This window comes from Mesoplodon densirostris, chromosome 16 (assembly GCF_025265405.1).
Source record: "Mesoplodon densirostris isolate mMesDen1 chromosome 16, mMesDen1 primary haplotype, whole genome shotgun sequence".
Lineage (NCBI taxonomy): Eukaryota > Metazoa > Chordata > Mammalia > Artiodactyla > Ziphiidae > Mesoplodon > Mesoplodon densirostris.
This window is the reverse complement of record NC_082676.1, coordinates 17,829,839-17,845,433: the sequence shown is the minus strand read 5'-3', so window position 1 is coordinate 17,845,433 and position 15,595 is coordinate 17,829,839. Positions and strand designations below refer to the sequence as shown.

General features: G+C 42.9%; 1 protein-coding gene across 1 annotated transcript in view; it reads right to left on the bottom strand.

Annotated features, from left to right (window-relative positions):
• Window positions 1-15,595, bottom strand: part of PTPRT (protein tyrosine phosphatase receptor type T) — an 825,916-nt gene that overhangs the window by 593,286 nt on the left and 217,035 nt on the right. The gene's annotated exons all lie outside the window — the stretch shown is intronic.

The following is a 15,595-nucleotide window of genomic DNA, read 5'->3' as shown; positions in this document are numbered from 1 at the left end:
CTCCTAGGCTCCTGAGAGCCTCGGATACAACGTTTTTGTCAACCGGTCAATACATAACCTTGTTTTATGTCTGTTCTTGTTTAAAGATACCTTGTTTAATATATACTGTTAATTCATTAACACTGAGCCCACAGCCAAGAGCTGTAACTCACGCAGAGCAAAGCTTACCTAACACATGCATTTTCTCTGTAAGGCACATCACAGCCTTCTTGCACTCAGGGACACTAGGCAGCACTTTGGCACTATGCTTGGGGACTATTTTAAACAGAAAAATCAGCAACAAAAAGCACCAAAATGGGAAAAACATGGCACTAAACAGACCGTGAAAAGGATATGATTTACAGGAGGAGACCTGAAACAAAAAGACAGAGCGTCTCCTTGTTCAACCTGGGAATGTGTGCATTTGGCAACTCAAATTTTTCATCTCTCTGCGCATGTCTGTGAATGACCGTGAAAGCACTGTGAGTATTGCTTTTGGTATCACAATTACATTTTAGCAAGTAGATGAATTTGCAATCATGGAGTCTGCAGATACTAAGGACAGACTGTATTTCTGTATCTACATTCAATGTAATATACATCTCCCCCTTAGTTTCAGGATCCATAAAAACCAAGACCATCTCTATTTTATTCATCACGCTACCTATTTAATACCTATTTGTATTTATTGAAGTAAAAATAATAAGTGCATGGGAAAATGTTCATTATATACTGCTAAATAATCAGTTATAGAACACGTACAGGTTGGCTTAACTTTGTGTAAAGAGATGTACATTTCTGCATTAGAAAAAACAAAAACAAATCATTGGAAGAGTTACAACAAAATTTGGAGTAGTTATCTCCAAGTGGTGGGGTTATGGGTGATTTTTATATTCTTTTGGTGTTTTTCTGTATCTTCCAAAATAAAAATAATAGAAACATATTTCTTTCACCATCACTACAAAATGCCATGAAAATGTGAAGAGCTGCCCTAACTTTCCCAACACGTACAGACGTCTGAACAATTCCAGGTATCAGAGTCTCTCTAACTTGCAAGCAAATATATTGATCAGCATCCCTCCAGTCTGTTCATATGATGGGGTTTACAGCTCATCCCCAGAGGACCAGCACTCTCCTAGGTAATATCTTTTATCTGGTATCTTTGAAAATATGTGGCCAGAATGAAGTTTAATGCTCTTGGCATATGACAGGCATTCTGTTGCCCAATCATTCTGAATCCTAAACTCCCCACAATACAGAATATCATTTATCTTGTTAGTCACACCTAATTGAGGATGCATGCCCATCCTTGCTTCAAACTTCTGGATGTACCAGCCAGACACAGAAGTGAAATGCACAAGGCTCTGTCCTCAGGGAGTTCAGAATCTAGGACAGCTCAAGACAGTGGGATGGCCGTCAACTGCCTGCCAGAGGCCTTTAGATGCCTAAACTGCCATGGCTTTGATTAAATGCTTTGGGGTGGGTGCAGTGGCAAAGGGCACATACCATACCCACTGTAAAAGGCAATTATGGGTCCATTATTGACTTCTTCCTTGGGATACTCCTCTGGGCTCAATTTTATTGTGCTTAGTTCATATACCATCCTATATAAAATAGTCTGGGCCAACTTTAAATGGACTTTCTGCTTAACCTTCAAATTCAAAAAAGGAATCAATCAGAACCTCTGCCTCCTCCTGTCCCCCCCACCTTTCCCCCAAGCTATCAGGTTAATCCAGGATTCACAGCTCATTGAAACCTTCGACAGTAGCCGGAGGGCAGGAGTCATAAGAGTTTGGGTCAGGATGTTATTTCACAGCTATTCCAAGGTCTGAGATATAGGGAAGGTCTCGTAACTCCTGAGGGCTTCCACGTCCCCTAGAGTAAAATGGTGGTGATTATCCCAGTTAGTCTCAGAGTCACAATGAGATCAATAATGTTTATAAAAGGCTCTAGAAAGATAGTATTGTAAAGGATTTACAAACACAAGTGGTATTGGCCACTTGGATAGGGACTGGGGTTTTCCTCCCAAAATGAGTTTCCCGAACTGTGGTCTGGATGTCTGCCCAGCTATTATGCCAGGTCAGGAGATTCACAGCTAGGGTCCTCCTTTCTCTGATAGGCTTTCTTTTGCAAACCTTCTTTGGGTCAGGCTCCCAGCTTCCTTCCCTTCTCCATAAAGAATTCCCTCCTCCCTTCCCCAGTTCCTCATTGCTTGGGGCACTGTAAGCTTATTCCACCAATGGTGCTGAGACAATAGGTCAAATGGTTATAAGGCAAGTTGAAACCTAACTGCCTCCCAAAGACCAACATAAACCCCATATTAATTAATGAGTTCAATGTAACACATGAAACTATTAGAAACACCAACTTGGTAATAGTTTTTATCTCTGATAGATGCCTTGTTGGGTCACTTAAGTTTTTGTCTGTGTATTTTTCTGCTTTTCCAAATTTTCTTCAGTGTAGCATGTATATCTCCACAACATCCATGCATTCAACACCAATTTACTGAGTGCCTGCTATGTGTCAGGCACGATTCCAGGCACTAGTGACCAGAACGGATGAAGCTAGAGTGTCCTTGGGGAAGCACAAAGTCTAATGGACAGGCATGCAGTAAACAAACAGACACAAATATTAGATAATCACAAACTGGGATAAGTTCTGTGAACAGTGTAATAAATTGTTCGAAAGGGGAGTGGGAAGGAGACTAACTTAGATTAGGGTGTCAAGTAGGATCTCTCTGTGAAGTGACCTTTAAAGGGACATGCAAAGGAGGAGGATGAATGAGCTGGTGAAGAGTATGAGTGGGGAGAGAGTTCCAGGGAGAGGGAACAGCTTGGGCAAAGGCCCTGAGGCAGGAAAGAGGGTGGCCATGGTGTTTTTGAAGAACAGAAAAAAGACTTGAGGAACAGGAAAAAGACTAGAGTGGCAGCTGGCACACGTGAGCGAGACAGAGGCAATGCAGAAGTGGAGGTTATGAATAGACATGAATTAAAGCAGACTTGAAATATCACTTCATGCCTATGAAATGGTCAAATTTTTAAAAGGTGATAGTATATAATTTTGTCAAGTGTTACACTAAAAGTGCTCATATCATTTAAAAAATAGCATAATTATTTCATTGACAACAATCTGTGAAATGTAGCAAAAGCCATAAGGACATCTCTAACTTTTAATACCTTACTCCTTGAAATTCAGCCTAGAATATCATTCAAACAGAAGGTTACAAGGCAGGAAGATGCTGACATTTGGGAAACACCCAAATATCCAACAATACAGGAATTGTTAAGCAAATTTTGGCAGTTAGACTCTATGGGACACTATGGAGCCATTAAAACAATGTTGAAAATTCCTTAAGAACATGTAAAATACTTACTTTATGGTGTTGAGTGACAGGTGGAGACATAGGACATGAGGCATAATTACATAAGAATGGGGTCAAAGATTGAAAAGGAATATGCACTTACAAAGAAATTAATTGGTATATGAGATATATTTTCTATTTGCTTTGCTGTAGATACTACATTATTTTTTTCAAGTACAAAGATGAAGAGGACAAAGAAGGAAGAACAGCAGCAGATACCACAGTAGCTGCAGCAACTGTACCTGCTTTTAGCCCTGGGCCCAGCTGGAAAAGGACCTGTGGGAAGAGTTACATGCTTCTAATGATTCAAGAACATCCCCTGCTAGGGAAGTCTATAGGGTGGATGGACGTCCACTCGTTGGTGGGTCCCCACAGACCTTCCTGCCACAGCTCCACTTAAGAATCTCAAAATGACTGAGGGTCAAGCCAGTGGTGGGTATGACTTAGAAACCACCACTGACTGACGCTCTGGATTCCCTGCTTTCTGGCATGCACAGCCAATTCCTCTGCATCAAGCCAGGTTTGTGCTCCCTGATGCACAGACTATTCCGCTCTGAGTGTAATGAGGTCTCTGCATTCCAGAATGCCAGTGATGGGTAAGGCACTCTGGGATTTCCCTGGCTCTGACATAATTTTGGCTGAGGGTGCACGCCAAGCTCTTGAAATTGTCGGCCCTCCCAGATCCCTTTGGGAAGCAGCAAGTGGCTACCCTTTGTCCCTTGGACTCACTGCAGTGAAGATCTTAGGGTTTACCGGTGAGGAGGGCCTGGGCAGGGAGAGAGAAAGAGAGCCTCTAGGCTGTTAAATTGCCTGAAGCTCCAATCCACTAAGCACCTACTAAGTTCTAGGTGTTGTACCAGGCACTTACAGTTATATAGCCAGGTGGGGTAAGAGCAGGGATTAGAGTCAGACTTGATAGGCTCTAACCTCAGCCACTTCCTAATAAGCTTCATGACTTGCAACAAAGTACTTAACCTCTCTAAGCTTTGGTAGTGATGGTGCTGATGGTCCATACCTTCCTTTTCGGGGCTGCTAGCAGATTCACTGCAATATTAGCCATCATTAACATTAATGACGTTTATTTCTATCCAGTGAGATAAGCAGTATAATCCCCATTCAACAGATGGGTAAACGGGATCAGAGAGGTTAAGCAAACCGCCCAAAGCCGTCTAGCATCCTGAGGGCAGAACCTGGCTTCCAATTCAGATGGAGCTGTTGGCAGACTCCTCATCCGACTACCCCTTTCTCCATCTGAGCAGAGAGTAAAGCTTGGTTTGCATCCCAGGGCTCAGCAAATGTGCAACTGTTCTTGCACCTTCCAAGAATGTCAATGATTTACTAACTACGATAAAAATAATCTCTCACATTTATACAGAGTTCTTTAACATTTACAACAATCTTTCACATTCACATTTGACTTTAAGGGGGAAACCTGCTTTCAAGTTGTATAAATTTTATATAACATAACAAAACAAAGAAAACATTTACAGTGACCCATAATCTCATTTATGTATACATTATATACACACATACATACAGATATATTCCTATAAATGTAAATATATACCATATATAGGGTATGTGTTGTCTGTATGTGTGCATGAGAGCACATAGACTAAAATACATTTTTTAAGGGAGGGTTGGTCCCATTAAAAGAAAGGCTTTGGTCTCAGTTAAGATCTCTTAGTTGCCCTCCCTACACTCCCCCTTTAATGTTCACCTCAATGCAAAAGATGTGCAAAGAGAGGACTGGGCCTGAAGTTGGAGACCTCTCCAGAAATGAGAAGAAGACTTGCATCACCTGTAGGTGATCTGGGAGAGAGAGGAGAGAAAAACGGGAAAAATCCCTGCCCACCAAAAGGACTTTTAAGGCTGTGAAAGGATTTTGAGGTGTCTGCTGGGCAGCCCTGCAATGTCATCTCTTGCCTGTGCCCCTCCCCCACTCCCAAGCATCAAGAGAGGTACTGCTGCTGCAGGAAACAGCCTGGTGCTCATGCAGCTTTGGGACAGTGGTAGAGAGGGGCCAGTTTCACATTTGACCCCATTAGGACAGGCAGGAAAAACAGAGTGATGTTCTGGAACTCAGAGCAGGCAGTGGACAGGGGCCACAGGTGCTCCCCTGGGTATCTCCAGATGTCTTCGGGGCAGGATTGAACCAAGTGCAGGATCTGGAATGGGGGATTCTGCTCAATACTCTGTAGCTCTAACTGACAAATGGGCACCAGCTGAGATATGGCCTGTGTATTTATATTTCAAAAAATTGGGACAGTAATTACACATGTGGTTTCATAAGCTTTTTTTTTTTTTTTAAACTTACCATAGCATGGAGCCATGCCATTAGATATTCCCTGAAAACATGGTTTGTAATATCGGCATAGAATTCCACCGTGTGCGTGCATAAAACTTTACTTAACTATGTTCCTATTGGGGCAGTTAAGTGATTTCCAAGTTTTTGCCTTTATAAATAATACAGTGATGACCTCCATGTACACAATTCTTTTTCAGCAGCTCTGATTAGCTTGTTAGAAAAAAAATGAGCAAATTGTCCTCTAAATACACTGTGCCAGCTAATCCACCTGCAGAAATGCCTGCTTCCTTTGTCCTTGACAGTGCTGGTTATTATCACTTAAAAGTAGATATATTTTGGTAATCTTACAGGTTAAAATTCATTTATTTGATTATCTGTGACACTGGACATTTTAAATTTGTTTTTCACCATTCATATTTTGTTTGGCAGTTACCTATTTATACCTTTTAGCCCTTTCTACAAAGAAAATCAGTGTGATGACATTTTTATTGACTTATTAGAGCTCTTTATGTGTAAGAATATTATCCCTTTTTTCTCTATTTTGTCACATAGTTTTCCACACTCAGTTTACCTATTTGCTTTCTGAATTTTGTTAGTATAGCGTAGGAGATTTTTCTTCTTCTTCCTTTTTTACATACTAAATTTGTAAGCCATGACTCAATAGTGGATGCATTTCCTTTTAATGCAGCTTTGGGACAGTGGTAGAGAGGGGCCAGTTTCACATTTGACCCCATTAGGACAGCCAGGAAAACCAGAGTGATGTTCTGGAACTCAGAGCAGGCAGTGAACAGGGGCCACAGGTGCTCCCCTGGGAATCTCCAGGTGTCTTCGGACTGTCAACCACTGCGCCACCAGGGAAGCCCTGGGCTTTAATTATTATAGCTATAATAAACGCAGGTATTTCACAGTGAAATCCACCCCCCCACGCCAAACCACCACTTTTCAAAGTGTTCTTCACTACACTCTCCTATATATTCTTTCAGATCAATTTTGAAATCACTCTGTCAAGTTCCAAAAAGAATCTCAATAGGGCTTTGATTGCAATTGTATTAGACCCATAAATTAATTTGGGGAGAACTGATATCTACACAATATTAAACTTGCTAATCCAACAACATGATATATCTCTCCATTTATTCAGGTCTTGTTTTATCATCCTCGATAAAGTTTTGGGTGTGTGTTTTCATATAGTTTCTGCACATTTCTTGGTTTTCTCCTAAGTATTTATATTTTAATTGCATTTGAGAATAGGATACATTTTATTATTGTTTTATAATGGTGATTACTGGCATATAGCTATTGATTTTTGTTTATTTGCTTTGTGTCCGACCATAATACTGAAATCTCTTAGTAGTTCTAATAGCTTTTTTTTTTTTGGTTTAGTTTATTCTCTTAGGCTTTGAGGCTACAAGAACATTTTCTGCTAGAAATAAGAAAGTGCCTTTCCATTCCTAGCTTACCCAGAATTCTGATCGGTAATGAAGGCTGAATTTTTTCAAATTACTTTTTAGTCTCCCCAGAGAAGATCAGATGGTTTTCATCTTTTGACCCACTGATACGAAGCATTAGACCAATAGTTTTTCTAATATCCAACTTTTCTTCATCAGTGCATTTCTGATCATGGTGCCTTATGCTTTCATCATGATGCTGGATTTCAGGGGTCATATGAGGAAGAGCTGGAGCTTTGCAGCTATGTAATTAAAAGTTCAATTAATTCCCAGCTGGGCCACTTCGGCAGGTATATGGCCTTGGGTCAGTCACTTACCTTCTAGTCAGTGGAGGAAATGGTACCCACCCTCCTAGTGCAAGAACTACAAGTAAAATAGTTACTTGTAACAAGCTCAATACAATGGCCCTCGTGTAGGGAGGCTACCATACTCAAGGGTAGCTGCTGTTTTCATTACTATACTCATCCATTTTCTCTGTGCTGTTATTTCAAGATTTCCATCAGTACAGGAATGACTGACCTCCAATTTTAATATATTTGGGGGCCATGTCTTTAGTCCAGCTAGCTTGATAAACAAACACTGTTAGCTTTTATTCTCATTAATACCTCTCTGTGGCTCACTTTTTCTTTAAACTCAACCTTCAAAGTTAGGAAGGATGGGGGAGTGGTCACCAGGGTGTGTTTGCTGACTTTTTGTACTTCACCTCCCAGGTGGCCCTAGTTCTCTAGGGAGCGGAGGGTCGCAGAAAAATCAAACGTAACAGGATGTTTAATAGGGCTTTTCTTGTCACTTTGGAATTTTACCCAAGGCTACAAAACCAAGAAGAGTAAGGAGTCAGTGCCGCCCTGTTCTACAGAGAACAGCTAAGACACTTCCAGATGTCCCTTCCAGAGACTGCTAAGAGGTGTCCAACTGGACCCTCACTCTATGCTCTGATACCACGCTCAGCCCATCCAGTAAGGAGACTGTGCAGGCTGGGATGAAAGTCCCTGACGTTGTGAACTGCAGATGTAAAGTGAGAAAACTTTCTTTTCTCCTCCTCTTCCCTAAGCCAAGTGGGAGCGGGGTCTAAGGTAACCACTTGTAGGTACTATGTGTGCAGTGGGAGGGAGGGGAGAGGGTCCACAGGAAGAGGAGATGGACATCTCGTGCCCTAGCAGATGCTTTGCTCCTCTGAAGACACTTCTTGTCTCATGCAGTGGCTCCTGAACCAGGTGTGATGAGAAGAGGCCTTCCCTCCTCTTCACCCCCTTGGAGGTAACTCTCTCCAAGGCCCTACACTCCAGGGAAGAAAGGAAGTGTCAAAGCAGCAGAGACAATGGCATGGGGGAGGGAGGGGAAGTGAAGGAACAGTCAGTACCCCTTCTCCAAATCATTTTGAGGAAGAGGTGGTCACAGTCCCTCTTCTGTGGCTGCCTTCAGTCTGGGATCACGTGCACTGCTCTGGTGATAATGTCCCTTTGAACATGGTATGGCCTGCATGGGAGACCTCTCCTCCCCTAGTTTCTCACAGTGTTAATGAGTTCCCCATGGATCTTTAAATTTTGCTTTGATTCTGGGTGGAATGGTGATTCTACTTCTATTGGCTAATCTTGCTGTGTTTCCCTAAGATTTATGGATCATCCCACCAGGATCATAGCAGATGAGTTAGATGTCTGTGCTCATATCACCATCCTGCCCAGAAGGAAGTTTCCATTGACTTCTAATTCAGAGCCCTACGAGTTAAGCCAGGTTATGCTACCCACACCTTATAGAGTGAAACTGAGGCTTACAGAAATGAAAAGAATAAAAATAAAAGCCTCACAATGCTAGTTACGTAGCTCTGTTCTATTTTCTAGACCCCAAATTCCTCTTTCCCTCTCTCTATCCCTCCACTCTGCCCTAGAACTGCAAGCTAGACTAAAAACACACCAGTCTGAGGGCACTCACTGCAGAGGGTCAGGACTCACCTCCACTCCCTGTCTGCCAAGGCCTCATTCCCACTAGCTTTGGCCTCCCAGAAGAGAGAAGGGTCTGGAAAACATGCTTCTCTCTCTTACTTAAGACTGGAGACAGAATTATAAAAGGACAATTCCCATCTCCCCCCTCCAGCATTATCAAGCACCACCGCAGACACCTCTAGGTCCTGCAGCCACGCGTCAAAGACTCCGGAACACCTGCAGAGCCATTCATCAGTGCTTCTGCATGAATCCACTGCTGAGAAAGTAAAGAGAATAGCAACTGGAGAAATCCTCTACAGCAGGGTCCATGATGCTACAGTGAAGGGAATCTTCCCAGGCCTGAGATTATTTCTAAAAACGGTTCATTAAAAGGGGCTTCTATGTCCTGGGTTCTCTGCTAGGCAGATAACTTGTCTCACTGAAGCCTCACAACACAGTGGTATACTGTAATCTCTCACAAATGGAAGAAAAGAAACTGAGGCACCGACAGGAGAAGTAATTCACCCATCGTCATCCAGCTAACAAGTGCCAGCTTGAAATAAAAATCAGCTTTTTAGCTCTGAAGTCCCTATTCTTTTCAACTAAATTCTAATGACGACCCTCACTTCATTGAGCCCAGCAATTGGAGTTTCTCTTTTTTATCCCCTTGGAGAAAAGAGCAGGGCAGACACATATCACTTCAAGTAGAAATCCATAAATATGTAAATAAAATATAATGTGCAATCAACCCTCAGGTGGAGGCAACAGGAAGAGAGCTCTCCAAATCAGCAGTGCATGTCGCGTGTCTGGCTGTATCAAGTCGCTTTTCACTTAGAGAGCCTGAACCCTGTGAGACCACGATGAAGCGGACTCCCAGGCAAGGGCCCTTTGATTTACAAGAGTAAGCAATCACAGGAGGATGTATGATCACTTGGCTTGCTGGATTGTTGAGCTGTGATTCCATAGCTATGATGTGAAGAGAGCTGCCCAGGGTCTGGCTGAAACACAGCTTTTGGAGAAAGAGATTTCTGGAGCATAAGAGAGAAAACTAGTTGCAATAGACCTGTTTCTGAGATATGGAGGAATAGGTCACCCGAAAGTAAAACCAGAATCCATAAGTGAGTGTTGCATGGAGGCAGATTTGGGTAAAAATGAGGGAGAGTTTCTGAGTGATCATTTTAAGACATCAACACGCAGGTGCTCGGGCCATTAAAAGTGGTACCTGCAGAAAAGATGCAGGGCCAGGTTGGACCAGTATGGTGTCTGCACCTCTTTTCTTCTCACCTGTCTTCCCCGCTTACTGACCTTGGGCCCTATCGTCAATGCCACTGGCCTTGGTTCTCCTTGTGGACTCCAGACAGTTGATGCAAAGAGCCTGCCCACTGCCCCTCCTCTTTCAACCTAATGGATACTGTCTGCTTCTAACTAGGACCCCATCCAGAGTTTTGTTTTTTTTTTTTACAACTTTATTGGAGTATAATTGCTTCACAATGGTGTATTAGTTTCTGCTTTATAACAAAGTGAATCAGTTATACATATACATCTGTTCCCATATCCCTTCCCTCTTGCGTCTCCCTCCCTCCCACCCTCCTTATCCCACCCCTCCAGGTGGTCACAAAGCACCGAGCTGATCTCCCTGTGCTATGCGGCTGCTTCCCACTATCTATCGATCTTACATTTGGTAGTGTATATATGTCCATGCCTCTCTCTCGCTTTGTCACAGCTTACCCTTCCCCCTCCCCATATCCTCAAGTCCATTCTCAAGTAGGTCTGTGTCTTTATTCCTGTCTTACCCCTAGGTTCTTCATGACTTTTTTTTCCTTAAATTCCATATATATGTGTTAGCATACGGTATTTGTCTTTCTCTTTCTGACTTACTTCACTCTGTATGACAGACTCTAGGTCTATCCACCTCATTACAAAGAGCTCAGTTTCGTTTCTTTTTATGGCTGAGTAATATTCCATTGTATATATGTGCCACATCTTCTTTATCCATTCATCCGATGATGGACACTTAGGTTGTTTCCATCTCCGGGCTATTGTGAACAAAGCCATCCAGAGTTTTATGATAACTAGGCTAACACTGGGTAGTGAATAATAATAACCACCCAGGATCCCCAGCAGTGCCCTGGTCTTCCATGGGAGAACATGAGCACCCCCATCAGAGGTGGCATTCAAGGTGAGACTGGGTGGGCACCGGAGAGCCCCTCTAGGACCCAGCTCCTATGACTGGACGTCTGCTACTGCGTTTGTGCCCGAGAAAACTACCTGTTGCTCTAGACCAGAAAATCTCTAAGAGTCCAGACTACAGTACGATCATCGTGTTCTGAAATGGGATTTCCCATGGGATGATGAAACACAACAAAAGAATACGGCCCACCCTTCCAAATGCCAGTCAGTCCAGAGAAGTGGACAAGTAGGACTTCCTGTTTTGATATCATTGCTCATAATCATGACATCCATAACAATAATAGCAGCAAATAATGATTTGTTTCATTACAGGTATCTAAAGAGCATTTTGAGCTTTTCAAAGCACTTTGATGTACATTATCGTGTTTGCTCCCCAGGCTTATATCTCAGGAAAGATGGCGAATGATTAAACTGACCAAAAGGAACAAAATGATGAATAGAAAAAAAAATGAATGGGGCATCTCAAGAGAAGAGCATGAAGAAAGAGAATTAAACTGCTTTCATTGGTACAAAGACGTCCTTTTGATTTTCAAATCCAGGTGCAACCTGGTAGTTCTCCTGGAAGAAGAAGAGGTAACGTTCTGGTCTCTCCTGAGCTCCAGGTTGACCTATACCATCACCTGCTGTGCAGCTGCACCTCAAAGACAACATATTCAAACCTGGGCTGGCTTTCTCACCCCTAAAGTGTCTTCTGTGTTTTCCATCTCAGAAGACAGCTCCATCACTCATCTCCCAGGCATCCAAACCAGAAGCCTGGGAGTGCCATCTATGGCTCTCTTCTCTTATCCTCACATTACTAGGTTCCTATCTGATAAATCTGTCCAGGCTCTAGCTTAATTGGCTAAGGGTCTTGCTATGAACTCTAGACTATTGGCCTGGGATGCTGCACTATAGCTAAACTCTTGACAATCTCTCCCCTTAAGGGTTAGAACCTGCTCCCAGTGCCCCAAGAATCTACCTAGTGACCTGGCAGACCTGGCAGAACCAGAATCATCGCCACCTGCCCTTGCTGAATTGGGCCTCCTGGCATCTTCTTGATACCTGAGCTTGTAGCTTCCAGCTGCATGCCGCTGCCACCAGCACCTAGCACAGAGCTGGGCACATGGAAGGGACTCAGTAGATGATTAATGAACAGGACTATAGCTGCAGTGCATGGAGGCTATTCATGCTCAGCTTGTCTCCATAGTTACCAGTCTCTTGATCACTCAGTCCCACCCTCAAGAGAACATTTGCGGAGGAAACTCCATCAAACCATGCGATGGAGAGTTCCTTAGGCCAAGAGATTTAGCTGTAAGAAGGTAATTGACTTGTGAGCTTCATCTGATGATTCTGTGCCTCAGTTTTTTCCCATCTACCTCTCAGAACTGCCTCAAGGATCAAGCAATATAATGGGCATACTACCAAAGTGGCATCTGCATATGACACTATATCAGTGGTTCTTAAATGTGGGTGTGCATCAGCATCCCTCAGAGAGCTTCTTATAGCACAGATCTCTGGCCTCCATCCCCAGAATTTCTGATTCACTAGGTCAGGGAACAGGGCCTGAGAATTTGCATTTCTAACAAGTCCCCAGGTGATGCCGATGCTCTTCGTCCAGGGACAAAACTTTGAAATCCACTGCTCGAGATCATTTTAACAGCACAGCTCTTTCCACGCCAAACTTGTTTTTCTCCACAAAGTGTGCTATTTCAAGACCTGACTTTATGCTTTACTCTGTTTGCTGTTTTGTTGGAATCTTAACCCAGTCTGTAAATTCCTCTGGGCAGAAATTATACCTTCCACACTCCACACTCTCTCATTTTTTGTTTTCTAAAATAATGAGTACATTTCCAGTATGATTAATAATAGAATAGAGAAAGGGGGAAAAAACTCAGACTACCAACCCCAATAAACAGTCTCCACAAATGGATATCAGCCCTGGAATTCTCTTAAAAATTAATTATGAGGCAAAGAACACTCTACCATCAGTAGCAGTGTGGAAAAGATTACCTCTTTGATGATACATTTTGTAAACTGTGGGTTATTCAAGACTTTAGGCATAACTTACTTAAACATCAATATTTGTTGAAATATAAAACCACAAACAGCATTTTCAACTCATAATTTTTATAGTGATAGTCAGACAATCGTGTTTTCAACATGTAAAATCCATTACACAGCCACGGCAACAGTTCGCAATAGATTGTAAATTTTTATTGAGATGATCATCTTGCTACTGAATTTCAAAATGCATTATATGATCATCAGCAAATAAGTCCATGGGGGCTGCTAAAGTACTTTGAATATCATTTACAAAGATCAAAAACCCTGGAAACCCTGTAGAAAGAGAAAAGTCTCATTGGCAGGATCAAATCAATTATTTTTATGGATGAGTACTGAATTGCAACGCTGAGATAAGGTATTACCTGGTTTTAATAACATATCCTTATGTCTTTTTAAAGTAGTAAATTTTATAATCAAGTTTCAATGAGGAATTTTACCAAAGGCCTGTTTTTGAAACTAATCAAGAAAATGGCATCTCTGCTCATCGTGGTGGTTCAATAACATTCAAAGGAATATTCCCAAGCAAAGGAAATACTCACTAACTTTCGGTTACATGCTACCAAGACGCACTACTGAGATATTTAAGAATGGTTACACTCAATTCTGCTATAACGCTTATTTTGAAACAGCAAATGTCTTCCAACACGCTTGATATATTAGGGAACAATGTGAGCATAGCATGAATTTCACATTTGCTATGTGAGATTTTGTACACAGAAACACTAGCGAGGCAGAAAACCGCACCCAGCTGGACTGAGTCACATAGGAACACACAAGACGCACCCACCTCAAACATCTACCTGCTTCCTTCGTTCACTGTGTGTTGCAAGCCACACTGATCCACACACGGTGTCACAACTTACTGCCACTTTCAGACAGCCCTCCTCCACCACTGCATAGTAGCTCATGGGCTGCAGCCTTTCTGATACCCACTTCCAAAGGCAAACTCCAGGACGTTTCACGGTAACACCCCATTTGTATTACAGTATTTATGCATATCTTAGCCATTAACACGTGTACAATTGTGCTGCCATTTTTACTAGGTTCCTCTCTTTTTGGTGTGTCACTGATGAGTGCTGTGCCCCAGCCCCATTTTCCCCCATAAGCCCAGTGGTTTTTACTGCATAACTTTGAATAGTGCAATGATTTTTAGGCACACGTATGTTGCATGATAGCAGAACTGTGTTTTACTTTTTTGTTCTATGGAAGTCACTGTGCTGATGGGTCCTTCTCTCCCGACCCAGAAGCCATCAAGGATTCCTTTTCCCTCAGAAGTCAATGGCTCACGTTGCCACTTCCCTGGTCCCCCACTGGAGCACCCCCAGCTCTGTACACCACATGATCAAGGGCATTCGAGTCAGGAAACCTGAGGGCAAATCCTGAGTGTGCTGTTGGCCAATTCTATGACTTTGGATAAAATTTTTAAAAATATTGAGTCTCTATTCTTTCATTTATATATGAGATAAAAGTACTTACATCAAATGGTTACTTAGGAAAAATGAGATAAAATAAATAATGTGATTTGCAGCAACAAACAAACAAACCCATAAAACACTGAGTCCTTTTAATTTCTTGAGTTGCATTTGAAGCCAGAACATCTCAGGGGTACAGTCAGGGGTACAATCCCAGACAACACCCCTTGTTAGAAACACCACAGAAGCCTAGAGCTCTTGGGGATAGATACAAAGAACACTCCCATACACAGCCCTAGTCAGCAAACTCTTTAGCAGCATCTGGAAACCTCAGAGAAACCGTTGGAGCCTGGCTGCAGGGAACACTGAGCCAGGAGCCTGTAAGGATGTAGAATCCAAAGGACCCTGGGACAGAGAGTCTCAGCCCAGACTCCTAAGTAGGTGCCAGAAACCCCCAAGGGACACAGAGGTGGGAGGCTCTCAGGAACTAAGGCATTTCCAGAATCCACTGAGAGACGCTTTCAGAGCCAGGAGGCACTCAAGACGTAGCTGGCACCAGGAGCCCCTCAGAGACAGAACTAGAACCAGGAGCCCTCGGGGACACTGTCAAAACCAAGAGCTCATCAGGGTCACAGGCCCAGCCCAGAGGTCCTCAGGAACAAAAATAAATTCAGGAACACCTGACATATGCAACAAGAATCAGAAGCACTCAGAGACATAGACCAAATGAAGCCTCAGGTCACATGGTCAGAGCCAGGAGCCCCCAGAGATACAACCAGAGCCTGGAACCTTCAGAGACACAGCCAGAAGCCCTCAAAGAAACAAGGCCAGGAGCCCTCAGAGACACAGAATCAAGAGCCCTCAGAGGCACTGTCAGCACCAGGAAGGCTCAAACACACCAGTGGCACCAGAAGCCCTTGGAGAGAGGAACCAGT